The sequence below is a fragment of the Ambystoma mexicanum genome, chromosome 5p (genome assembly GCF_040938575.1).
Source record: "Ambystoma mexicanum isolate Mex_15411 chromosome 5p, UKY_AmexF1_1, whole genome shotgun sequence".
Lineage (NCBI taxonomy): Eukaryota > Metazoa > Chordata > Amphibia > Caudata > Ambystomatidae > Ambystoma > Ambystoma mexicanum.
Window position 1 is genome coordinate 1,116,710,355 of NC_090930.1, and position 12,242 is coordinate 1,116,722,596.

A 12,242-nucleotide genomic window follows, 5' to 3' on the forward strand; every position below is an offset into this window, starting at 1 on the left:
CATTGAGTTACTCCATTACGTTAGACTGCAACATTCCATTTGCGGTCTAGTTTTTCTTTCCATCATGTCCGCCACTGGCTTTTTCTGGTGTTCCCAGCCAGCGGCATTCGCGTTGCAACTGTGCTACTGTTTCCACTTTGTTGCTAGCACTCCTTGTTAATTTTCCCTTGGCTCTATTGAGCCCTTCTGTCCCTTGGCACTTTGGCCCTGCCCTTCAGGTACTGCCTTCCGTTTCTCTTTCTTCTCTCCTCCGCTACTCTTCTGCTCTGGCATGCTTTTTCTCTCTTCACCTGGCTTCCACATTTTAGCCGTACTTTCTGGGCATCCTTTTCTAGCTTGTTGTCCCTCCTTTATCTTTTATCTACTCTGGAGCCCTACTTCTCTGTTTTCGGACAAGCGGTTCGTATTCCCTCTTGGGAAGAACTATTTATCAGAGTGACCACATACCAGCACTCTTGAAGAACCATCGCGTCGATACCTGGACAACACTTTGGTTTTTTTTGCCTGTGCGGCTTTTTCCCCTTCTCTGCGGCTGCGGATCCGGGGCCTCCGGTTGCCGGATTTTACCGTTAACCACTGTGGCGTCGTTCCGCGGTCGGCCATACCTGCATAAAAAGAAATCCACAGTAAGAGAAAGAAAGACAAAGAAGTCACCTCAGACTGAATCTCCAGGTGAGGAAGAGTGAGAGGTCTGAATCAGAAATTGAGGTAGACTTACCTGTCAACAAGTGATACATAGAATCAGACAAACAGAGTAAAAAGGTCCCCATCAGTGTTGTGGGATTGTATAATCTGCTTCAGAAAAAAACAAGTTGATTTAAACAACCAAGAATAGTGCCAGTATTGGCATTGAACACTGGAAAAATGGATGTCGACACAAGGTGTGTTTCGGCTACTGGTAGCTGGACTAGTGTGCTTGGAATTAGGTGACCTTCATCAGGACAAGCGGGAAAGAGTGGTGGTGGAACATTTAATGTAGAATCCTTTCGGGCTCGTGTATAGCTTGTTTGACACAGTATCTTATTGGAATCCACTCTGGAGTTAGTGGTGGGTTCCGATCAGTGTGCAACCATAATGAAAATAAATTGGTGGGAGGATTACTATGTCCCTGGAGATTCAGTTTCTCTGCCAGCATACTCGATCGAGCGAGGGCCATGTATGATCGACTTCAAAACTCGATCCCCAAGGACATAGTAATCCTCCCAATGATATGATAAAGTACAGAATTTCATTACGATTGCACACTGATAGGAACCCACCACTAACTCCGGAGTGGATTTCTATAAGATACTGTGCCCACAATACCACTGAATAAAACAGCATTATGTTTCCAGAATGATGATGCAGCAAAGGTTGAAGAAAGCAAAGAGTACAAGTACACAGAAAAGCATCCAGCAATGAAGGTCAGAACGACAGTATTAATGGATCATTATTGGGCGTGCGGATCAAAGGTGTACGAGAAGCTGCCACCCAACTGGGGAGGAATATGCTCACTAGTTCACTTCAGTACCCCAGCATTAGTGGTGCCACAAAAGGACATCAAGACAGAAGACTTCCCTAAGATGGACAATGCGAGAAGAAAGAAGAGGTCAGGAGAAGTGAGTAGAGTCAAAAGAGAGAACTACTTCTCATCAGCATCAGAAGCATCCCTGGACGATGTACCACCTGAACGTAGATTGTCCAGTAGGATGGAGATGTTCTTTGCGTCAGTAATTCCAGCTGTACAGACATACAAATGCAAAATGGCTCCAGATTACGAGATGGGAGCTGATGCAGACAATAAAATTGACTTTAAATGGCTTCAACGCAATAAGAAGAGCTCTGAGCAGTAAGGTCGATGGCTCTCCAGACAGATATGTTCTAGACCTTCTCACAGCAATGGAAGAAGGAGTTTGCGCCAAGATTGGGAGATCTAACTGTACATTCCTGCCTGCAAATGATGAAGCAAATGGCACACTGACAGAAGCAGTGACAAGAGTGTCGAAAACGCATGCCAAGATGTAGGAAGAAGCCAAAGGAACAGGAAAAGATCAAATCTGGCTGTCATATATATTCTCACGCATGCCAACATGGATGGAAGACGGACTAAAAGTATTACTAGGAGCACCAATATTAGAACTAGTAGCACTATGTGTGATGAAGATCTGCATCACACAATGCCGCAAGACGACCGAGAAAACCATAGGGATGAAAGTAATAGTAGATAGAAATGGTGAAGATACGATATTAGAAGAAAGGAATAAAATAAGGACACAGATAAAGGAGTGCCCATTGTTCCCGACCGAGATGATAACATTCAACGATTCTGTGGACAACAAGAGGTACTGGTCGAAATGGGTATGGTGTAACCCGCAATGGTGTGACCATTCAAAATACTATGGACACCTCTGGAGGAATAACAAAGATATGGCTACCAAAAGCAACAGTAAATAGGTTTGGTGGAGTAGTGGACAAGTGGACCAGAGGGGGGACTGAAGAGAGGGTCCCAGGAATTTCCCTCTTGACCCCCATAAGTATGACACCATGAAGAGCCAGAAATGCAAGATGCCAGTCACTGGCCAGCCCCCAGGAGGCCCAGTGACATCCACATATGCAAACAGATATTCTCTCAGACAACCATTCAAACCGTATCCAGCTGACGTCTTCCTAGATAAAGGTGCTTCATTGATCATGGATGGAAGTGCTTCACTGGACCTGATCAACTAATGACAAATATCTAACTGTGCTGACATTAGAGACACCCCCACATAGTAACGTTAACCATGCAGAAAACTCACATCCCTGCACGAAGTTACATGGACTCACATGTGAACACATGAAGAACATGCTTACACAGTTCTGTAGATAGAGGACAGATACACATAGATACTGTTGAAAGCCTTTATTATTTTCTCTCATTAGCCAAATGCAGAAAGGCAAGGATACAAGAGATGCAGAGCAAGCTTGCAGACGCTAATTGCAACAGATCATATGGAACTACAGGATCATATAAGGGATCTGGAAAGCGCCAAGATAATACTAACCTATAAGAAGAATAACACAATACAAACATATTGTCATGACCCTTACCCCTGGCCCCCACTGGCAAGTCAGCCTTCCAGTTAGGGTCAGGTCAAAGGCCTTAAAACCTCATCCAAGACTATCTTGGAGTCAGTCCTGGCGCCTTTGGCGCCAGGCTCATAACCATCAAGAAGACCAACATTAGAATGGGACTATTTACTTATTTAACTTGGGGGGGGTTCAGCTAACATGGAGGCATACACAAAGCTCAGTTACAAGGAACTGAGCTATGCAGTCTAGTCTTTTGGGTGTGGCAGGCCTGGGACTATTTTATGATATGATTTATGGCATTTATAACGCACCTATACACAAGTGTTACCTGGACTACTTTACCTGAGACTATTTAAACCGCACCCAAACAGCAGAACACGCTTTGCGTTCTTCTGCTGTGGGCAGCGTAACGCTCACTGTGTCCAGTTCTTTGATGCCAGCTTACCAGAAACCAAGGACCTGCAGAGAGAGAAAGAACACTACAAAACTTACTTGGAATAGTATCCTGTCTTCAATCCATCGCCGACTTCAGTTCCACTCACCTGAAGGTACGAACTCCATCATCCGGCACCGCATGCATCCTGGAATACCATAACCTGGAAAGAGGAGAAAGAAAGACAGCATTAGTAAGGGTTTACTCACGTTTCCTCCCGAACGAAGAAAGCCACACAATTCTTACCTGGGTAGTCATCTCCTAGTCAGTATCATCACTGGAACATCACGGCGCTCGGCGAGGAACATTGCGACCTGCAAGGAGAGAAGAGACAAAAGGTTACCAATATAAAAGGCGAAACAGCGCCGCGCATCACGCATCACTCACCAGACAGCATCGCGCACACCACGCTTTCGCCTACCAGCCCATGCTCATCTTCAAACTGCATGACAACACCAAAATACCTTTCCATACCTAAAAGGAAAGAAGACATTATTATTCGAACTAAGAGGCACATACGAACTGCATATAAAGATTGTAAAGCAGCAAACCTACGGAGTCACAGCAGGCCTGGATTCCCACAGGAGGCTTGCACCAGTGAAGTAACTTGGTCGTTGCTCGCCCCCCACATCTACGCGCCCCTGCCACGAGGCGCACGACGGAGAATCCACCTATTACAATATTAAGGTGAGGAGAAGGCCCAAGGGGGAGGAATGAGTTGAGGCCAAGGGAGGTGGGAAAACATAAAGACAATCTGGTATTGAATCCAGCTCTTCTATATTGCAGACCCATCTTAAGCAGAGGCCTTACCAAGGGACCGGGAGAGGGTTAGAGAGTGCAAATCATCCAACCAGGGCTGGGTTGCGTCCCCGTGGATACCAGGTGAGCGTAACACATATAGTAATTATAGCACAACTATATTAGGATTACATAAAGCCACAGGCCTCAGAATGCGAGATGAAGAAAAGTAGAATTAGGCTATATGAAGCACCAGGTTAGGGCTTGCAGCCAAGTCAGAGATGAGCAGAACATTCCTAAACCTGAGACAAGGGTTTGTGATGTCAGGCCACAGCAAAAGCCCTGACACGTGCTCAGGAGCTGTGATTGCTGGAGAATTCTGTTTTTCCTGTATGATCCCTGTCTGTTATAGAAAATAAAGGACAGATCTAACTTGTCCTTGGTTGAGTCCTCCGTCTGTATCCCGGGGAAGGGTTTGTTGGGCCCTGGGTGCTCTGAACGGTCAATGCGTAGTGTGAACCCCGGTCCTCTCTGGTATACCTAGCAAACAGTCTGCTTCTTTTTCCCCCAAGATCCCCTTTCCTCCTGAAAGGTGAGGAAGAGGGAACACTAATAGACTCCTACAAATGCTTCCTTTTGGCCACATACTTCTCAGGATTCATGGCAGCTCAGCAGCAACAATGCAGCACAGTAAACCAGCAAAGCAGGCACCACACCAATCCATATCTCCCACACCTGCGACCTATTAAACATGAGTGGTGGCACAGCGGGTAAAAAAACATTTCACCAAAGGATTTTAGGGCTTTTAAAAAAAGTTGTTTGAAATAAGGCATGCACAACAGCCTGAACACATCATTTGAGCAAGCTCCAAAACCGAAAGACAAACTAGCAGGCCCATTGGAGCCCAAACACATATACTGAGTTTGGGGGCTCACAATACCAAATGTAAAGCATCAGCCCAGACACGTCCCCTGACACTGCACAGGCATACCGACATATGGTACTGTGTGGGTAAAGTACAAATATGTGCTGCAACGAACAGGTGCGCCACTGTTTTATATTCAAACAGCAGGAACCAGACATCGAAAACCACTGAGACCTGGTGCCCGTCAAAGCAATGCATGTCCCAACAGGGTGCCGAAGGCTCAGCCTCCAACTCACAAGCGTGTGGACACAGAGCGGCTCAACATTGTGGGCAGATGCAAGGCTACCAAATACATCCCTGACAGATCTGCCATGCCGGACTGCGGAGGAGCCGGTACAAGACCTCCACCGAGACCCCTAAATAAAAGGAGGTGGGTGCAGGCAGAAAGGAACCAACACGGTTGTCCCTCCAAACAAATTAAGGAGAGGATTGTTGTAGCAGCATATAGTCCAGCCATCTACTAGTGTTCCTACCAGGATGGCAGGAAAATTAAAACTAATGAACTGTGGTGACTCCGAGGGTTATGCTCTCGGTGCAGAGGTGTAGGACACATGGGTAATATTGAAATGATAGAATGGGTTCTGGTATGGAGGTTAGACCTCAAAAGTAACTATTGGGATGAGGAAGACGGACGTGGAGGTAATAGTGTTTTAGGTAGAACGAGAACCACTCCTGGAACCTTACTAAGCGCCGTTGTCAATGGGATTAATGCTAAAAATTAATTTGTCGGAATAGAGGTATCTGCTACTTACAGTCATGGGAAATGCTAAAAATCTTCAGTTAAGTAGCTCTTTAAGTCAAATCATTTGTTTATTAAATGCACATGAATTAGTCTGCAAATAAGTCACGGTTTGTGCACATGAAAGTCAGGAAACCCTCTATTGGAGCGCAGGACAGTCATTGTATTCGCGCTTGTATGAAAATACAAAAAAAAGTTGTTCGACATGCAAAATATTACACGAAAAGGGACAAACCGGAATGTGATGAGAAAAACTCAAACTTCATATCCTCCAAGCCTGGAACCACCTCTTGCATAGCTTTCTGAACATTGCTGGAAATTGACAACATTTATTGGGGGTACTCCCTCCCCTCCACCGTGGGAAGTGGGTAGCGTAAGAGGGGCAAAGGGCGAGTTGGGGGGGCGGATTGTCAGTATTGTAGGTGGGACTGAGGGACGGTGCTAAGTGTGGAGTGCCCTGAATATATGATGCTCGCTGCTTTTCAGAAAAACAAAGTACATTTTGGGAGCATAAGAATGACCACAAATTAATTTATTTTGGGCCTCGGGTTTAAATGGAACAGCGCTCTAGCAAGACCATTTTTGCCAGAGCGCAGCTCCCTCTTGTCCAGACCCAATTCATTCCATGTTTCTCAAACCATAAACGTTTCTTTTGTATTTTTGTCGGGTGACACTTCTTACACATCTTACTTTAGCCAGACAAATGAATGGGTGTAAGACTGGATAAACCCTGTTATCACTGCTAATGCATTGTTGCCTTTTAGTTTTGTCACCCTTTTCCCTACTTAAGCAGTCCCCCAGCCTCTTTTTCTTTGCAGTTGGTGAGCAGGTGCAAGAGGATCTAGGTCAGGTCACGTGGCCTAAGCCCCGCCCACCTTCTTAGCCCTGCCCCTTCCTATCTGCTCTTAACTCTTAGATCAAGGGTGAATCTCATCCGGACGTCCGAAGTGAAGGACAGATGTTTAAAAGGGCAATTACTGCTTGGACCGGGAGGACCCAGGACCAGAACCACTGCCCCTCCTACCAAAAAAGTCCAACACCTCCTTCATCAAAGACTTCATGGACTTGGTCACCACCATGTCTCTCACGCTTGCCAACAAAATGTTCCTCTGTGATATGAACATCCCTGGAAATTCAGCCACCAAGTCAGTAAAGAAAGATCTCCACTGCCTACTCGACACACTGAACCCCACATAGCACATAAAAGAACCAACTCACAGGAAAGGTAATATCCTCAACCTCATCATCACCACACTGCCCACCTTTCATCACAGCTCTGCTATTCCGCTCGACTGGTCGGACCATCTAGCAATCCCCTTTGAGATTAGTCACACCACACCTCTCAAGCAAACCTATTGGAAATCAATGTAACGCTCACCTGAATCCCTCGGAGGCGCAGGTCCGGGCTTGGAGATTTCCGTGTCTTCTAGGGTCACGCGCAGGCCTCTGGTACCACCCTGGATAGACCCTCTCCTCACCGTAATTTTGACCTGGAGGGTGAGATGTCTGCAAGCAGGAGAACAAGGGGTTAATGTATGTCTGGTTGGCCAATCTGACCTTCCCCTTTTCTGGACTCCCCACGTTACTCGTAGGCTGAATATGCTCACCTTATATAGGTGAAAGCGGAGCTCTCCATCCTGCGTCTGTGCAGGGGTGCTGATGCCAGTTGCTTCACTGGTTAATTGCCCAGCCTCTTGATTGCAGAAGATGAAGTCAGGGAGCAAGGCCGTCGTTAGCTGCACGAACGGTGATTGCTTGAATATGGAGTTTTATTTATATGACTCCTTAAATGTCTCTCGCCATTGCAGGTCCGGTATGTAGATAAGGTAAGCGAGAAGAATGCCGGAGCTCGTGAAGGCACGTAAGTAAAAGAATGTTATTCGAAGTTAAATGCACTTCTTAATGTCTCTTTTCCCTTTCGAAGTTAAATGCACTTCTTAATGTCTCTTTTCCCTTTTTCAGGTAGCCGTGGCAATCGGCGTGGAGATGGACGCCGAGGTACGTGCCGGAGAATGGGCAAGCCGATGACAACTAGAAGGCACGTGAGTAGTGATGGCGTACTGTGCCCCTAATGATGTCCTTCTTGTTTTAGCAGGTGCGGACGAACAGCGCCTGACGAAGACCGAGGCGTACGTGGCACAGGTGAGCAGAAATAATCACGGAGGTTCACTAACCAATGTCCTTTGTTTCCGCAGGATTGCCGGAGTATGAAGAGTGCGGCACGCGGCCTCAGGATGCTCCGATGGACGAGGTAAGTGCTGCGCTGGTTTTGTCTTGTCCTAACCTGGTGTCCTTGTTCTCTTTCAGACGCTGCTGAAGACTGAAGACTGATCTTCCGGGAGGTAAGACTGAAGATTTCTTATTCACAGATGCAGAAGCTGAAGATTCTCTGGAGCTGACACGGTGAGCGTCCTGCTGCTAGTGCAGAATAACGCGAAGCACGTTGCACTGATCGGGTGTGGTTTAAATAGGCCACTGGAGTGCTTAGGTGTCTCCTTCCACAGCCTCGCCCAGACAAGAAAGAAGTTCCAGCTTCCAGAACAGTTCCAGTATCCAGTCCCAGGGAGTGGTGCTGGCCACACCCAGAAGGTAAAGTAGTTCCAGCCAGGAATGGATAAGGATATCATCCTACAAGTAAGTGAGCAGCATGGTCTGCAGCAGGTAGGTCCACCCAAGCACCATTCCTCTCAATATGAGCCCGGCGCTTCCTGTGCCGGGACTGGGTTCCCTTATGAGCCTGGCGCCACTGGCGCCAGGACAAGGTCCAAAAGGCCCCTATGGGGACCGGCTGGTGCCTGGAATGGAAGTTGTGAGCCTGCTTCCAAGGATGTTGGGCTGGGTCTGACTCCTTGGAGACAGCGGTCATGACAGCACCCCCCTTCAAGGCCCCTCCCAAGCTTGTCTTCTCCGGAGGCTTTGGCTTATTGGGAAAAGTTCGATGAAACTTCCTGACTAGACGAGGTGCATGGACATATTCTGAAGGCTCCCAAGATCTCTCCTGGGGGCCAAATCCCTTCCAATCAATCAGGTAGTACAGTTTCGATTTGGAAATTTTGGAATCTAAGATGTTTCGAATTTCAAATTCGAGTTCTCCATCCACCTGGATTGGCTCTGGAGGATTAGTCAAACGGGTTCCGGGTTGCATAGGTTTAAGGAGAGAAACATGGAAAACGGGATGTATCTTCATCCGAGTAGGTAGCTCCAATTTCACAGCCACCGGATTTATCACAGCCGTGATCGTGTAGGGTCCTAAATATCTTGGGTTGAAGGTGCGTGGTCCTTTTAGAGATAAATGCTTCGTGGACAGCCAGACTTGATCTCCTACTTGGTATTGAGGGGCCTCTTTTCGATGTTGATCCGCTCCTTTCTTATATATTTCCTTGGCTCGTTGAAGGTGAGCTGTGGCTTCCTTAAATGCTTGAGTTATTGTCGCATGCAGATGGTCTACAGCGGGCGTTCCGAGAGCTTGAGGTGGATCCAAATTAGAGGTTCGAGGATGACTTCCATACAGCAGAAAGAAAGGGGTTTTTCCAGTTCCTGAATGGATTGAATTGTTGTAGGCGTATTCAGCAATCCAAAGGACATCCTTCCAAGTGCCCTCCGATTGTTGCAACATACAGCGTAGATATTGTTCCAGAGTTTGGTTAGTCCTCTCAGTCTGCCCGTCAGTTTGGGGGTGATGGCTGGTGGAAAGTCGTACATCAATTTGCGCTAAACGACAACAACTTCGCCAAAAATGGGAAATAAATTGGCTCCCTCGATCGGAGATTAACACTGAAGGGAACCCGTGCAACCGGACGATGTTTTCAAGGAATTCTCAGGCCAAAACGGGAGCTGTTGGTAAACCTTTCAGTGGAATAAAATGAGCCATTTTTGAAAAAAGGTCCACGATTACTAGAATTGTGTTGTATCCGGAGCAGAAGGGTAAATCCGTGATAAAATCCATTGAGAGAGTATGCCAAGGGCATGGTGGAATGTCTATTGGGTGTAGCAGACCTGCTGGTCTTTCTTTTTGACTCTTGTTTTGTGCGCAAATGCCGCAAGAAGCCACAAAATCTTTAATGTCTTTTCTCCAAGTCGGCCACCAAAAATGTCTTAGGGTTTTGCCCACCCCTGGATGTCCTTCTATTAGAGAATCATGGTAGCAGGTGATGACCTGCTTCTGTAAGTCAACACATGGCAAATATAGTCTTCCTTGGAAATACAATAGATTCTGATCTATCGTAAAATCTTTCCCTTTCAGTTGCCAATTCAATGAATCTTCAGGAGTTATTAATTGACTGACTTTTGCTTCGATATCTTCAAGGGATAGCGTGTTGATTACTCCCAGTATCTTTTGTTCGGGGATTATTGGTACCGGCTCTGAATTAGCTGAGTGTTCGTCTACCCCTATTCGGGAAAGGGCATCTGCTTTTCCGTTCTTATTCCCTGGCCGATACGTGATCACAAAATCAAATTCCGCGAAGAATAATGCCCAGCGGAGTTGTCTCGAAGATTGGGCCTTGGCTGACTTCAGATACTGGAGGTTGCGATGATCAGTGATTACAGTGACTGTGTGCCGGGCTCCCAGGAGATAATGCCGCCAGGCCTTAAAGGCGGACTTAATTGCCAGAAGTTCTTTGTCCGTAATTGTATAGTTGATTTCGGGGGCCGAAAATTTGCGGGACCAAAATGCCACAGGGTGTAATTGGTGTGTTTCGGGATCTCTTTGTGATAGCACAGCCCCCATTGCGAGGCTGGATGCGTCTGTCTCGACGATAAACGGAAGTTCTGGACGAGGATGCTTTAAGACTGGAGCGGAGACAAATTTAGCTTTCAATTCTTGGAAGGCTTGTTCGGCCTCTGGAGTCCACTCGAATTTTTTATTCTTTTTCAGAAGGGCCGTGATGGGTTGAGCTACTCGGGAAAATTCTGGAATGAACCTCCGGTAAAAATTAGCGAAGCCCAACATGCTCTGTACTCCTTTCATGGAAGTTGGGGACGGCCATTTGGTGATAGCGTCCACCTTTCTTGAGTCCATGTGAACTCCATTGGGTGACAAGATGAACCCCAAGAAATCGACTTCCTTTACATGAAAAGTACACTTCTCCAATTTAGCAAACAAACGGTGTTGGCGAAGTCTCTGTAGAACCGCTGTGACATGTCTTCGGTGCTCAGCTTCTGAGGATGAGTATACCAGGATATCATCGATGTAAACAATTACGCATACATCAAGAAGTTCTCGGAAAACGTCATTCATAAAGAACTGAAAGGCGGCCGGTGCGTTACATAGTCCAAAGGGCATTACTTGATACTCAAACAATCCGTATTTAGTGCGAAAGGCCGTCTTCCATTCGTCACCCTCCTTGATGCGTACCAAGTGGTAAGCTCCTCTGAGATCTAACTTTGTGTATATGCAGGCTCCTTTAACTTGGTCCAATAATTCGGGAATCAGAGGCAAAGGATATCTATTTTTGACTGTAATCTGGTTCAGGGCGCGATAATCGATACATGTTCTCAGGTCACCTTCTTTTTTCGGAACGAAGAACAAAGCTGAAGAAACTGGAGATTTCGAGGGACGAATGAATCCGTTAGCCAGGTACTGGTCCAGGTATTGCCTGAGATGGAGATTTTCTGGCTCAGTGAGAGCATATATTCTACTGCACGGAGGAGTAGATCCAGGTATTAGGTCTATCTGGCAGTCGTATGACCGATGCGGGGGCAAGGTATTGGCCTGATCTTTCTGGAAGACGTCGCGGAACTCTTGGTATTCTGGAGGCAATTGGGGGCTCTCGGAAGCGATGGCTGCTAGCCTGATATCGGGTCGAGGGTAGCAAGTTGGGGCGCATTCTGGAAACCGGATTACCTTGGCTCGCCAGTCTATCTGAGGATTGTGCTTTTCCAACCAAGGAATACCCAGGATTACTTGAAACTGCGGGGCCTTGATCACATCAAACACGATCTTCTCCCGATGTCCATCTTGGCATAGCAACATCACTTCCATGGTGGTGTGAGAAACCGGTCCGGAAGCTATTTCTGTACCATCCACTGTAGTGATTATGTCCTTAACCATCTTAGAACATAGAGGAAGATTCATCCTGGTTGCCATATCTTGATCTACATAGTTACCGATCGCTCCGCTATCAATGTATGCTTTAATTGCATGCATGCGATCTGGTCGATCTGGACTTATGAGGACCATAGGCATTACCAAATGCGAGGTCAAGGAACTGGTTTTAACGCTCGGCAAGCGGACCTCTACACTTGTCGGGCGAGGTCGTTTCCCGATTCTAGTTTTTTAGCATTCTTATCGGAAGCTCCTACAGCCTTCTTGACCGGTTTCACTGAACAATCACAAAGGAAATGTCCGGAATTCC